Source organism: Cryptomeria japonica, chromosome 7, assembly GCF_030272615.1.
Source record: "Cryptomeria japonica chromosome 7, Sugi_1.0, whole genome shotgun sequence".
Lineage (NCBI taxonomy): Eukaryota > Viridiplantae > Streptophyta > Pinopsida > Cupressales > Cupressaceae > Cryptomeria > Cryptomeria japonica.
Window position 1 is genome coordinate 849,665,754 of NC_081411.1, and position 16,551 is coordinate 849,682,304.

Here is a 16,551-nt window from a genome sequence, read left to right on the forward strand (position 1 = left end):
CCACCTTCTCAAGTTTCCTTCTCCTGTTTCTTGGGTGGTTCTTCATCACCTCCATTTCCACTTGGAGCAGCTATTGACTTTGCCTGCATAGATGTACTAGAAGAAGTAACACTTATAGAATGTGGATTTGGTTGGCTTCTTGTTCCTTATGACTTCTTTAGAGCGGCCTTTGAAGTCTCCGCTTTCTTTTTCGCAAGCCAAATATGAGTTCTCCTTAGACCCACTGCAATTCTTGTGTCCAAGTCTCCATGTTTTGGTAGGCTCCAATCAATGGGGACCAAAGGTTGCATTTGGATGTTGGTCGTATAAATGAGATCAATCAAGTCAGATTCATCTTCAACAACACCTTCTACATCCCAACCCAATCTATACTCAATTATTTGTTTTAAGCTCAACCTCATCCAATTTCTTCTCCTACCTTCATAATCATCTGCACCGTTTGCTCAGTAATCCTCCAGATGAGGAATGTGATTGTATGTAGGATTGAGGTGCAAATTTTTCTTGACAAAATTTTCACTGTTGAAATGCAACCTCGGGTGATCATAAATAGAATATTTGACAACATCTCTCTCAATATTCAATGCATCTAACTATGTTTTACAAGTATAAAAACCCAAACTAATTGGAAATTGGATACCAATTTTCCTCCTTTCGGAGCACCTTTTATTAACTTTGCAAATTTGCCAACACAGTTCAGTTAGGATAAATTTATCCTTTGGGTACTTGGGAAGCTTCTGATGAAAACCGGCATATCCTCCTACCCTAATATATGTGGACCTTTGGAATTGTATGAAATAGCTTCCATACTGAGTGATCAGATGAGTTGCTTCTTGGTGATTTTTGTTTTTGCAAGTTGCCTTGTAACTCTCATACCAATCTTATGTTGCACACATCATTGACTGTCTTGAAATTGAAGTAACTCTTCTGCAACTATAAATTTGGGTAGAAATCATAAAATTGGATATTATCATCATAGTGCTCTACATGATTAAGAGTGTACTAGTATTGTTTGCAGGCTCAGGCATAGAATAAGTAAGATGACATGTAAAAGAACTTGTTGAGGTGAAAATGAGTAATCATGCTATGCAGCCTATCATTGATTAAGCTAGCCCATTTCAAATACGTTCCACTGGCACAAATTACTTTCACAAAGAAATACATCCATTCATCCAGATTAAAAGCATCATCCTCCCTTCATAGCCTATGAAACATGATAATTATGTCTGCTATATCTCCTTTTAGGTATGACTAATGAATTGTTTTTGGTATTTGCCATTGTCCTCTCTTTGGCACAGCGAACCGAATTTTAGCAACGACATTCCTTTAGAAACCCTTCTTCTCATTGAATTGCGTTTGTGAAATGCGAAGTTTCAATGTGAGTACCCCACCCTGTTTGGAAGACGAAAACAACTTTGAATTGTGGCTTGGTCTAGGGTTATAAGAACCTTGTTATCATTTGTCCTAATCTCTTGGGTATTAGGATCATATCTGTGGATGCACTCAATCACCAAGTCTATACATTGAATTGTCATAGGAAATGCTGTTGCCTCTAGCAATACGCTTTCTACTAATTTCTATGTGATTGGATGTCGATTAAGGCTCTTTATATGTTCCTAGAATTCTTTCAAGTCAATATGTGCTAGCCTGGTATCCTTAACCTCTGGTAATGAGCTCTCGAGTCCTTTTAAATGCTCATATCCCAAATAATTGGATGTCGATTAAGGCTCTTTATATGTCCAGCCTGGTATCCTTAACCTCTGGTAATGAGCTCTCGAGTCCTTTTAAATGCTCATATCCCAAATATTTGTACTTCATTGTACATTATACTTCAAAATCCCAAATACTTTTCTCAGGGTCTCCCCTTATTTCAACCATCATTGATTATGAAATTTGAAAGTCCTAACATTGTGAAAGATGAGCTTTTTAATGGCTTACTTTCTTTGTAGTAATGGTGGCGGGTGTCAGCTCAATATGCTTCAATCTTGCTTTTGTGGGCCACAAGCTCTTACTTTTACTTAATGTTTGGCTAATCCCTTGAATTGTGGTTTTGGAATGAGGAATTAAGGATAAATTATCCCGCTCAGAGCTGCATTAAATGCCCACTGCCTTTGGCTCCTTGTAATTAATGTTCAATACCCTATTACCCTGGAAGCAGCATCATTACTTCATCTCTGAATTAGTGAGGACGATTCATTGGACTCCAACAATTGTTTAAAAACTTTGCTCTGTTTCCACTTAGTTACTTTGCTATGGGCTATACTTCTCTCTTTTTCATTTTATAGTTTGAGGTATGATGTCAGAGTCTGACAAGGTTTTCTAACCTCCTCGTGACCCGATTCTTATCTTTAACTTCAATGTATTTCTTTGCATCGGGTCAAGTTACGTGAACTTTTTCTGCCTTCTAAAATTTCATTGTGAATTAAGTGTTTCATTGTGAATTAAGTGATTGGGCTGCGAAATGGTTAGGAAACTGTGTAAGAGTTTGATGCACATTTAAAAACTTTGCGAACATAGCCGACGAAGACTTAAGATTTAAATAAGTTAGATTCGATATTGAAGTAAGTTTGAGTTCGAGTGTTTAATGTCCCCTACTAGTGATTACCTGAATTTTGCCCTAAATTAGTAATTCCACGATATAGTTTATCATTTTTTTAATATATAAGAGTGACTTTATCTAGTCATTCGATAAGCTTAGGAATAGACAAATAAATACATGGATTAGTAGCAAATATAAAATGATAGACATGTCTTTCTACGCATAACCAATCATAGTTTAGTTTGGTAGGAAAGCTTCACGAGGGTGCCTGTAAACTGCTCAACCCAACTAAGCCCAAGAGCGTGCAGTGTCACACTATGACATCTCAACTCTTGGCCCACAAGAGGCAGGAACGTCCCAGTACGACAATTCCATCCCTTGGGGTGGCCTACTTAGCTTGGGAGAACTGGTAAACTGCCATTCCCTAACTTACTTCCTCCATTCATTCCTTTGGTTGGTTATGAGATAAGACACATATAAATAATCTAAGAAAATATAATTAAAGTAATTTATCCATTATATTCATAATAATATGTATTTTTATAATTCATTTTTTATAAATATATAAATATAATCGTACTGATATTATTTCAAGTATATATATTTATATATGTATATCAAGCCAACATAAATCCTGCTAACATCAATATCATATATAAATCTATTATCCTTTTCTGATTTGAATATAAATAAATAAATGAGTTAAATTATATTATCAAATATTTATGTATTTTCTAATTACCTATTATATAAATTATTAATACCCCATTGCCTAAAAGCATTAATTATCTTTAGTGGCTGTAAGGGCAGACAGATGTGACATGCATCAGATCTGGTCTGCCACTGTATATGAAATTAAGAATGACTGTCATATGTATTGCAGTCTATATTGATATTACTATTAAATTCTGCATAAAAACATTTCAGATTTCATATATTAAGCATACGTATTAAGCACATCCCCATGCATACTACCAAGAACAAGGATGTTTGCCTGTAACTTAATAATAAATCTGATCTGATCTGATCGATGGCTGCCAGATATTCTATATTTTTCCCTACTCAAACTGATTTTAATTCCTTACGTGAACCTTCACTAAGAGTCATGTTTCAAACACATCTCAAAAATTGCTAATCACCTGGTTTGTCTTAACAAATGTTAATTGCACCCCAATCGGTTTAGTTATATCTTTGACAAATCACAGTTAATTAAGTCTATGAACTAATCTGTAACCCGATCTATGTTTATATAATCCAATCAATGTTAATGAATCGGTTTGTTCAGATTATCGGTTTTGGCAATCATTCATTACTTAATATGAATTGGACTTGTTTATTATTGGACTTCATATACGAAACCTTCTGCAAACTTAGTAAATTTGCTATGCATTGAAGTCAATCACTGGTATTTATGTTTTCTTTAATATATATTGCTGCGTGTATATTAATGGTATGAAGTTGGGAATATTGCTGATAACCAAAATCACTCTCTTTATTATATGTAAATCATGTTTATAATTTATAATATAAATTATGTATATAATATAATATTAATTTATTATTTTTTTATTTGAATATTTCAAGAGTATTATTAGTAATAAATATTAATAAATATATATTAATTAAATAATAACATTTAATAAATTTTAAATAATCATTCATTGGTAATTATTATATTAATTAATAATAATTACTTTGTTTAGGATATATATAACGATCGAGGGGACATGACGGAGTGTTGGTCTTCGACAAGGCATTTGAAACTCGAACACTTGAAGACTTTTGAGACCGAGACAATGGTAAAGCTTTGAGGATTAAGTACTGGAATGAATGTCGGGCTCCGGCAAGACTTTTAAAACAAATGACGAAGGCTGACAAACATTTTAAAAGCACTTAAGGGGAGAGTCGCGGAGGCTTGAGCCCGTAGGAACATGCTTGTTGGACTCTGACAAGGGTTTCTAAGCAAGACAAAACCCCGACACACACATAAAAATGACTTGCTAGCGTCAAACTGTAATGTCCCTTAGGCTGCCAATTCCTGTAACTTAATAATAGTTCTGATCTGATCTGATCGATGATCATGTCACTGATGCTTTTGACTCCTTTCCTTTATTTCTCTCGATGCGAGGGAGAGGTCGTACCTCTTCCATCATTTATACCCTTTAGCAAGAGACACACCCTTTCACCATTAGCACCCTTTGAAAGAGTGCAACTCTTCATTATTTCTGCCCTTTGAAAAGGACTCAACCTTTTACAATCAGATCTGCACTTCTTATTTAAATCAGATTTGCACTTCTGATTCCCAAATTACCCCTTCTCAAAATGAGATTCTCTTCTCCATTTTATATCCCATGTTTGAGGGAGTCACGACTTTTCCTTCCATGTCTTTTGACAATTCATTAACTTAATTAAGTTTTAATTATATTTAATTATATTTTTTTTATATTTTAATTTACATTTTATTTTTATTCTTTTCTATTTTAATACTACTATTTATTATTAAATTCTATTCCAAAGTGGGGACATTACACAAACCCAAAATTGAAGACTAGGACTTAAATTTCGATAAAGGGGTGAAATTTAAGGCAACATACATCATGTACACGTATACACTCTATATAATCACCCCCAAGAGGTGATTCATTTGATTGTTCATTTGTATGCATAGCTTCCTCTTTGTCCATATTGGTTTTAGAAGCATCATGCCCATTTACCTCATTATCAAATTGTAGGTCATTATTCATTTCCTTGTTGCAATCACTCACGGATGACCTATCCAGTTGAAGTTACATGCATATACTGCCATTGTGACCAGTATCACTGTTATGTGATGTTGCATCTATGTCACCTCATACCCGTCTGCACACTCACTCTGTAGAAATTATGTCAATGTGAGAAATTGTGTTAGGTTTTGTATTATTTGGAACTTTGAAAAGAGCAACAACAAACTTGTGGCCAAGGTCCATGCTTGACTCTCTATCATATCTTTTGATATTAGTAAGTTTTGGACAAAAGTAGCGGGGTCAGCATTAAGTGGAAACTTGTTTAAAATGCAGGAACAAGATCATTGTAAGAAGCAAAGGTATGTTGTGGGAAACTTTGATATCATTCATGTACCTTTCCATAGAGAGACCTAACACAGAATCTCATTCACATCCTCATCTTCAAACCTGAAACTCATCCATAAATTCAGAAAATGTAGAAATATGTGCATCCACTCCATGAATATCAAATCCATCAAATTGAGGCATTTGGTTGTAAATCTTGGAATTCATGGTTTGCCCTTCATAATCAACCCAAGAGAGGTCTAGCTGTTTATAAATTGGGTCTAGGGGAGGTGTAAGGGATCGATTGACATGATTTTCTGTAACAGCATGGTAAGCATTGGATTGTATTGCCTTGATTGTTTTTCACATTCTCATTTCATTCTAGCAAGCTGACTGGTTTTTTGCTTGCTCTCTTGGATGGATATGTGTAAATCTGATTATGGGTTTTTATATGATGTAGGACTATCTGAATAACATGGGCAGCTGCTTGAAAATAATTCTTAAGGGCCTTAATTGAAGGAACATCCAAAGGAGTATTAAAACTATACCAGTCAGTCTTGATTGATCACACACCACAATGCAGAGCAGAAAACACAGTTATTATAAACTGATGTTACAAATTATTTTGGAAGAAAACAAGTACCTTAATAGCCAGCTACTGTAGATATTAGATGTGTTCTTGAAATATTAATAGCAGAAAGGCATAGTAGTAATAAAATTTGTTATTTGGACAACAGAGTTGACACCTCTTACAAAAGAGGAATACTTGAAGCTATTTCAATTTAGGTACTCTTTCTTCCTTGGTGCCATAATTAGTGTAAGTTGATGGGTTATCAAACTTCTCATTGGGTTAGCTGCATTAAATATAATATAGGCTGCCATTATCTTTTTCTTCCTTTGAAACTGCACCTTAATGTTTTCTAAGCACAATCAGATATGATCATGTGGTAGTAGAGCTTTATTGAATCATTAATGGCATGTCGGTATTGAGTGGAATGATATGCCAATAGGATGAATTTCAACAACCCAATAAGAACAAAGGAGAAGGTGGAAATAGATGGGATGACATATCGGGATTGACAACCCCGAAGTCCAAAACTTCAACATCATTCAAAAACTTAAGGAAATGACCTAGCAAACCCAACACTTTAGGTTTGTTTTGCCAACTTTAACACATAGTGAGCACACACAAGGGGTGAAATAGGGCAGAGGATTTTTTTGCTAACTTCAACACACAATGAGCACACACAGGGGTGAAATAGGGCAGCAGTATTTGGACAAAATTTTGAGTCATGAAAAACTTACTTGACTCTCTAAGATTGGGTGTAAATGGCAGGTTAACAAGGTCAAAATACATAGAAGGGATTGGAATCGAGCAAAATTTGGCATTTTAGGATTGAGTCCCAACAATAGGGAAGCCAATAGAGTGGTAGACTTACTTGCCAATTCTTGGATTGGTTCTATTGGGGATTGTAAAATTGAGGAGTTGGCAAGATGGAAAGGTTTGACAAATATTTAATATGGTTCTCTATTTTCTAAGCAATAATTATCAACAACTGCCATCAGATTTACATAGTCCATAGTAATGCTTAAAATGTATCTAGATGTAACTATGTCAAGATTTTTAGAATTAATGTTTCAGATCACACTCCATGAACCATCCACTAGAAGAAGAAAAACTTAGAGCAAATTGTAGACAATGCTCTTGTTGGTTTTTATAGAGCAAAACAATAATAATATTACTTGTTATTTTGCTTCTATCTGCCATCATTCAATTTATTACACATTTACGGGAGTTTCGGTTCCTACATTATAGGAACCACTTCATAATTTTATGAGTTGTTTTAACAGCTCTTAAAATAATCAAACACAACAAATAATTTTTTTCATATGTATAATAGCTACCAACTCACATTATTAACTTATGTGAACACTCACAATAAATTTCTCAACTCCCCTTACTGTGAACATGGTAAAAACTCAACGCTTTCAACTGCAATAAGCCAAATCTTATGGCTCATGATCTTGATTAAAACAAAAGGCACTTCTCATCAACCTTTCATGGTTTTCATACAGGTTTGCCACAAACTTGGATATGAATAGGAATGCTATTGTTTGCTACTATATCAAATAAATTAGATATAGGAAGTAACAATAAAGATGACAATGCATACTAGATACATGAGTAAAATATATCTTTATCCGCACATGAAATTATTATAGAGAAGAAGACTAGAGTCGGTGGGCCAAGGATTACAATTGATTCGACTATGACATCCTACCTTCTTTGATGATACACAACATATTTAAAGGGCTTGATGGTTGCCAAGAGGAAGACAACCCTCAACCAACTGACACATAACTACTTTAGAGTGACAACAAACTTAATTTGGACAATTACTACATTGTTGGATAACCAATATTATCAAACATAACAATAGGCATTATACACTGACTACATCATCCACCCAAAATAAAAAGTCCTCTCCTAGACAACAAGTAAACATCAAGTAATATTTGGGAAGACTAATGACAAGAGCGTAGACAATGACATGTACAGGCAACCCCAAACTTGTAGTGTACTGAACAAATCAAATGGGGATTGCTGGGAAGCGCCCTTGGCAGGGTTGATGGGAAGTTCTCCTCGATGGGTTCTGGGACAGTTCATCAATTTTCTGATTTTTGAAGATGCCAAAAACAATGCTAATGGAGCAAAAAAATAGAAATTTCGTAGTGTTTAACCAACGTATGATGTCAAAATTCTGATCAAATTGTACTTTACACTTCAAAATTAATCGTCGTACTTTGTTGTAGGATGTCATTGGTACCCTATGCACATTGCACAAGAATCATATGAAGGGGACTAATAGCCGTATGGTAGTAGAGTACCTAAACTGTTGAGGTCGTACTAAAAGAACCCATTTAGGAAGTTGTACACTATGCAGTCAGTGAGTTGTGAAGCCATATGGATACCAATCATACCAAGAGTCGATTTGCCAGTCGTACAGGACAATGTGAAGTATGTACCAAGGGTAGTCATAGACCACAATGCATAGAATGCCGTACATATGGGGTGACTATTGACCTTATGAGATAGTCCCTGCAAGGTTCGTATGGGAGTACGGGATATGGAGATGCCATACTCGGTGAATGTAGTGCAGTGTGATGACGTTGTACTTGATGAGTGGCTACCATCCGTATAAGATATATGGATGGTGTACACGATGAATGTCATATGGGATAGTTATGTCGCACTTGATAGACTCCAAGGGGATGTCGTATGTGTAGATGCCAAGGTGCCAAGATGTCCAACAACTGTACAGGTTGAAGATTTGGATGCCATAAGGTTCAATGATTTATGGTGTGAAGAGGTACCATTCGTACAATACTTCGTACCAATGCCCAAGCTTGCTTGCCGAGTGGTACGAAAAGTGATTGGTGATGAATATGCCAAGGTTGTCCAAAAATCTCCAGATTTTGCCATTTACAAATTTGCAAAAGCCTTGTGAGGGTCCGTACACTAGGTTTGGTGTGAAATGAATGCAGCTTTTGCCAACTTATATAATGCCAAACCTTTCTCTTGCTTGAGTTTGTAATATTGCTCTTTATATAACAAACTTTAATATTTCTCACTTTTGATACTTTAATAATCCCTCTTGGCTTATAAATGCTTTTTTGTATTCTTCCATTCATACTTTTACCAATACCTCTTGGCACCTTGATAATTTTAATAATTTACTCATTCATTTTGAATTTTTCTTTAATATCCAATTTATCACAAATTCCTATTCGATAAATTTTTTGTGAAGTTGATTTTCCTTGACAAGTATTTGTATAGCCCATGTTAGATATTTTTCTCTTAGTACTTCGAGATGTCCCATCTATCATTTTGTATTTGTCTACACAATTGGATGCCTATGTTGTTATTGTTGTCTTTTGCAACCCACAATCCCACACACATGAATTGTCCAACTTTGTAAAATCATTTTTCATTGATTGCTCTTCACTGAGTGTTGTAGAAGCTTCAAGAAAATTACACATTGATTGAAATTCCTCACAGTCCTCCATTTGCTAGTGAAATAGGCCACAAAGAGAATTTATTTCATCCTCAGAATATATTTCCAACTCGAGCACTCCTTCATCGTTTGGTTCCAAGCCTTTCCTTGCTTCGTCCATACCTAACTCTTCATCTTTACACTTTGATTCAAAGGATGCCAACTCCTCACACACCACCTGATTTCTTAGGTTGATGGCGTACGTCCTTCCTTTACTCTTGATCGAGAGTGTGTTCCACTTCTAATTGTGATCCATCTTGGCAGCAATCAGCCATCCCCTCTTGAGGAGAGTGTGTTGTACACCTACAAGCAGATTGCAACAAAGTCCAAGAGAAATTGTTGTGTCCCAATTGTTACTTTTTGCGCCATCAGCGTACCATTTGACTTGATTCCTTGCTGGTTTGCACCTACCAAGCGAAGGTGGACAGGCAGAGTGATGGTCTTCAAAGGCATTTCCAAATTCCCTTTGGCACCACATTGACTCTTGAGCCATCGTTGAGGATGGTATTTGTTAGCTTCCTCCCCATAATCTCCATCTCAATGATGGTCGACTTCGTGATGCTCACCGTCAACAACATAGGATTGATGGCTTGGTTACCTTCCTGTGATGGTTTTGCCGTCGGTTCCTCTTGTGGCTTATCTTGTTTCTTGCTGTTTATGCCCTCCTTGAGTATATTAGAAATTGCGATTTTCTATTTTGTCCTCTCTTGCTTTTGTGCTATTCATTGGTCTCTAGATCTTGGGTTGCTATTGGCAAATTCTCACATGGTATCGAAGCCTATAGCGTGCCATGGATAGTCATTTGAGAGAAATTTGATGCAATTTGGAGCTTTCTATTGTAGGTCAATATTAGAGCTTGTTGGGTCAAATCTAATTGGATTGAGAAGGTTTGAGAAAGTTAGAATCGCCATTTGTTTGCAGGTTGGATATTTTTTTATTTTTTAAATTTTTTCAGAATTTTTATTTTTTTTGTGGGGGCGTACATTTTTAAAAGTTTTTCTTTAAAACTTTCGTTGGGTGTTATTTTTTGATTGTTTTGAAAAATTGAAATAAAATTTATTTTTTGGCAAGGTATACCTTGTGGCCCCGCAAGGGCCTGCGAACTGCAGGTAACCGTGCACTCGTAGTGTACTTGTGGGTTACTGTAGGTTAGCTTGTGGTTGAAAAATAAATTGAATGAATGATTCAATAATCGGATGATTACATTGAACGATATATGCACGTATATATAGAAGTTACAAGACAATGTTCTATAATTAGAACATAACGTTAAAGTAAAAGATTAAAGAGCTAAACGCTAAATTAAGCGTGAAAGCTAAATTAAGCTTAAAAGCTAATTAACTAAAAAACTAAATACATAAAAAAAGTAAATGACCATTAACCAAGGAACTAAAAATAGGTGCCTAACATAGAATTGAATATTCTAATACCCTCCCTTAATGGTCATGCTAGCTATCACACCAAGCTGCCCTCTAAATTTGACAAACTTTGCCGGGCTCAAGGACTTGGTGAGGATATCTGCAGTCTGATCTTCTGTAGGAATGTACTGCAGTATCACTGATCCATCTTCAACATGTTGGCGGATGAAATGACAATGAAGCTCCACATGCTTTGTCCGCTCATGGAAGATTGGATTTTTGGCTAATTTTAGAACCCCTTGATCATCACAAAACAAGGGAGTAGGTCCTGGTTGAGACATTTGCATGTCTGCAAGCATCCTATGTAGCCAAATTACCTCACATGCTGCCTTAACAGTTCCTCGATACTCTGCTTCGGTCGAGGAAAGAGCTATTGCCTGTTGCTTCTTGTTAGTCCATGGGACTGCACTTGTACCCAAGCTGAAAACATACCCAAAAGTTGACTTTCTGTCATCAACACAACTTGCCCAATCTGAGTCTGTGAAACCAACCAGCCTAGGATCTTTGCTTTTGCTGTATAGAATGCCAAAATCAGGAGTGCCATTCACATATCTAAGCACATGCTTTGTTGCAACCCAATGTTCAACTTTTGGGGTTGACATGAAGCGAGAAATATATCTCACAGCATAATTGATGTCAGGTCTAGTGGTGGTGAGATAGATGAGGCTACCCACTAGTTGCCTGAATGAAGACTCGTACACTACAGGTGAATCTGATTTGGCTGATAATTTGAGCCCTATCTCCATAGGTGTAGATGTAAGTTTACAATCTTGCATTCGAAACTTATCTAGTAGGCTCTTGGCATACATTGATTGAGAAATGAATATGTGGCTGTCAGTCTGCCAAACCTCTACACCGAGACTATAATGGAGAAGTCCCAAATCTGTCATATCAAAATGCTGACACAAATTCTGTTTGACCTGCATGATCAGATGTGCTGCATTGCCAGTAATGATGAGATCATCAACATAGACTATTAGGAATGAGATCACTAGTATGTTTGACATTCAAATTGGGATTGGAAGGACTCCTCCTAAAGCCTTGATCAATCAAGTACTTATCATTTTTGATGTACCATGCACGAGGAGCCTGTTTGAGGCCATAGAGTGCTTTGACTAGTCTACATACTTGGTGTTCCTTACCGACAACCTTGAAACCTGGAGGCTGCGTCATGTAGACTTCTTCCTGCAAATCACCATTGAGAAAGGCACTCTTGACGTCCATTTGATGGACTTTCCATCCAAATTGAGCTAGGAGAGCGAGGACAAGCCTAATGGTACTCATCTTGGCCGTGTGAGCAAATGTCTCCTCATAGTCGATGCCCTCCTTCTTTGAAAACCCTTTTGCCACCAACCGAGCCTTGTACTTATCAAGGCTCCCATCAACTTTATACTTGACTTTAAACACCCATTTGCAGCCAATGGGCTTCTTTCCTGGAGGAAGATCAAACAATACCCAAGTGTTGTTTTTCAGAAGACTATGTTGCTCCGCTGCCATAGCCTTTTCCCATTCAGGTACACCTTTAGCCTCTGTATATGTTTGAGGCTCATAAATATTGTGAATGTTGGCCATAAGAGCAAAATTAACCATGTGTTGCTTGCTCTTACCTCTAACCGATCTACCCTCAATGAGCTCATCATCATGAAGATCACCAATGGTCTTGGCCCACCACTTAGGCCGGAGAGTAGAAGTACCAACATCTGCTGCACGATGAAGAGTGTCTGGAATATCTGGAGCAAGCTCCTTTGAATGTGGATCGAGAAGATCTCGAGGAAAGTCAGGGGGTTCAATGTCATGCCTGGGAGACCCCACAACTTCAGAGTCAACTAAATCCCTCCCATTAGGTGGAGCTAAGGGAAGACGAACACCCATACTTACAGCCTTTGGAGGGTGATCCTCAGTGCTCAAATCAGGAGAGGAAGGCTGAAAAGGCCCTCTTTCTTCATCAAATACTACATCTCGACTGAATACGAGGTGATTAGTGTCTATATCAACTAGTCGATATGCCTTGTGGTTGTTACCGTAGCCAATGAACATCAATTTCTGACTCTTTGGATCTAGTTTGGTGTGCGTGACATTTGGAATCCAAACATAAGCTGTAGAGCCAAAAACTTTCAAATGATTGATTCTGGGCTTCCTGCTAGACCAAGCTTCCTCTGGAGTCAGTCTTCTTAACGACCTTTGTGGGAGACCAGTTCAGAAGGTAGACTGCAGTGAAGACCGTTTCCGCCCAAAAGTGTTTTGGAACATTTCTATGCTCTAACATAGACCGAGCCATCTCAGTGACTGTACGGTTCCTGTGCTCAACAACACCGTTTTGCTGTGGGGTGTAAGGTGTGGTAAGTTGATGCTTAACGCCATGTGATGCACAAAAGTTGGTTAACTTTTTAGAACAAAATTCCCCTCCATTGTCGGACCGAAGAGTGACTATCTGACAGCTAGACTCTTTTTCCACTAAGGCCTTAAACGTTTGAAACATGGTGAACACCTCTGATTTCTGCTTAAGAAAATAAACCCACATGCGTCTGTTGAAATCATTAACAAATAATAGAAAATCCCTGCATCTAGTGACTGATGGAGTGTTCATGGGACCACAAATGTCTGCATGAACGAGCTGCAAGACCTTGGATGCTCTCCAAGCGTCTCCATCTGAAAACGGAGTCCTATGCTGCTTTCCAGCTTGACACGCTCGACAAACTCCATGATTTTGAGTTTGAATCTCAGGTAATCCTATGACTAGATCCTCTCGAACCAACTGAGAGAGATAGTGGACATTGAGATGCCCATATCGCTGATGCCAAAGAGTGCTGATGGAAGTACTCCTAGCTACCATCGCGAGCTCCTGAGAACTAGTAGAATCAACAAGTCGATAAAGACCATGACCCTCAATACTGAGAACTCAGTGAAAGCAAGAGACAAAATAATCTGATTTAAAAAAAAAAATCAGATAGAAGCAGCTGCTGAAAAAACTAAAACCCTATAGGAGAATTCTGGCACAAATTCCAAGGCACAAATTCCAAGGTTTGGAAGAAACCCAAAATTTAAAATTTTCTATGCACTTAAAACAACATAAATGGTGCCCAAAAAACAACAAAAATCCCAACGTCCACATGAATAGCAGAAATTGTGAATTCAAATTCCAAGGCAAATTTGGTGGCACAAAATTTGAGGTGCGGAAAACGAGGCACCTTGAAAAATATGAGACCAACCCACCAAGAATCTGAAAATAGAATGTCGATCCAACATCTCAAATATCAAGGCACGAAAAACGACACACCCATAAAAATCTGTTGATGACCCAGTGGAGGTTTCAAAAAACCCACCGAGAATCTGCAACCAGAATAAAATTCCAACTTGAACTGAAGGGTCAAAACCCTAGTTGAAAATTGCAGAAACCCTAGGAAAATTTTCTTACCTGCAAAAAAAAAATCTGCTCTTTAAAAAAAAAAAAAATCAGTTCAATAAAAACTTCGAAAAATTTTAATAACAAAAAATTTCGAAATTTTTATAACAAAAAATTTCGAAATTTTTAATTTCCATGCTCTGATACCATGAAAAATAAATTGAATGAATGATTCAATAATCGGATGATTACATTGAATGATATACACACGTATATATAGAGGTTACAAGACGATGTTCTATAATTAGAACATAACGTTAAAGTAAAAGATTAAAGAGCTAAATGCTAAATTAAGCGTGAAAGCTAAATTAAGCTTTAAAGCTAATTAACTAAAAAGCTAAATACATAAAAAAAAGTAAATGACCATTTACCAAGGAACTAAAAATAGGTGACTAACATAGAATTAAATATTCTAATAGTGGTTCCGTAGTACCTGTGGGTATAGGTGCGCTTGCGGCCCGCAGGTTGCGGGCTCCTCAGGTGTCCCTGTGGGCCTCATAGGGGATGTAGATTTTTCAAATTTTTTTAAAATTTAAAACTTTTTTAATTAAAGTTGTTTATAAATTCATATTTTTTATTAAGTTTTTAATAAAACTTTTAATATTATTATTTTTAATGTTAAAGTTAAAAAATAATTGTTTTCTTTATTAATTTTTAATAAAGTTTTAAAAACAAAAATTAAAAAAATGTATGTGTTTCTTTTCCTTTATTTATTTGATTAAGTTTTTTTTCAGAATTCAAAAATAATTTTCTTTTCTACCATACCTGTCTGTAGTGTTCTCCAACCGACAGTTAGGGGAGTCAGTTTGCTCCTACATTTTTCTTGGCGACATCCCAATCAGAGGCATCTTCATTTGCAGTCTTCTACAGGGCATCTTTTTGGTGGCATCATCTTCATGTTTCTAGATTTGCATTATCATGTTGTATTCTCTTGCATGTGCTATGTTGTAATGCACTAAAATAATGTGCTACACCTCTTTGTATTTTTTCATTGATGACATATTTGATGTAATCCTCTTGTATTCAGAAAATTAAGAAATATCTTGTGAGACTTTAGATTGTATAAATTGTGCATGGCTTTAGTGAGACTTGGATTGTCCAAATTTGCCATTGATGAGCATCCAGCTGATGCTCAAAGAAGGTGTCTCCATGCTTGATCTTCATTTTGTTGCAGTGAGTGATTCATCGATCATTCTTCATCGACATTGGTACCTGGTTTTGTCACACTTTGACATTATTGGTGAAACATTGGCTCTATTTCTTCCTCATGGGAAGAAATTTTGGTCAACATCCTTGGACCATTTTTGCAGGAGATTCTACATTGAGGGGGGGCTTCATGGTCTCTCTTCTTCTCTCTTATGGGGGGGACTTTTTCCTCACATGAGGTTTTGTTCATCTCTCTTTTGGGGGGGAGTTTTTTCCCATTGGGTTTTTCTCTCTTTCTTCATTTGTGAGAGATTGCATTGCATTTGTACATGGGTACCTAACATGGCCTCATAGCTGGGACCCATCTTGCATTGTTAGCTTGAGTCTACATTCCCTTAAGTTCCACTTAAGGGGGGGTGTTGGTGTAAATTATGTCTCATAATTACACTTTACTTAAGTTGTCTTAGGATAATGCATTCATTGTAGTTTGCATATGAGACACTTAAGGAATTGTGCATCTAGGGAAGATGGTTGTAGGAGAAATTCCACCTTTTGTGGTATGTTTTTATCACATTCCACCTTCGGTGGGTGATCCACCTTTAGTGGAATATTTTATTACTTCTCCTACCTACCCATACCTAACCTTGTATTTTATTGAACCACATGTCATGATTGTGTGCTCTCATAGCTTTGCCTTTATAAGCAGGCTCATTTACATTGTAATCCAATTCATTTAATCCATCTTATTGCATCTTGATGAGAATACAGTTTGTTCTTGTCTATTTTGTTCTCTCTTGCTTTTGTGCTATTCATTGGCTTCTAAATCTTGGGTTGCTATAGGCAAATTCTCACACAATCTCTCACAATGTGTCCCCATTTGCTTCATTGTTTGCATTGTATGGTAGGATGTCCTTTGGAGTCATACTATATATGATTTCGCCCTCAT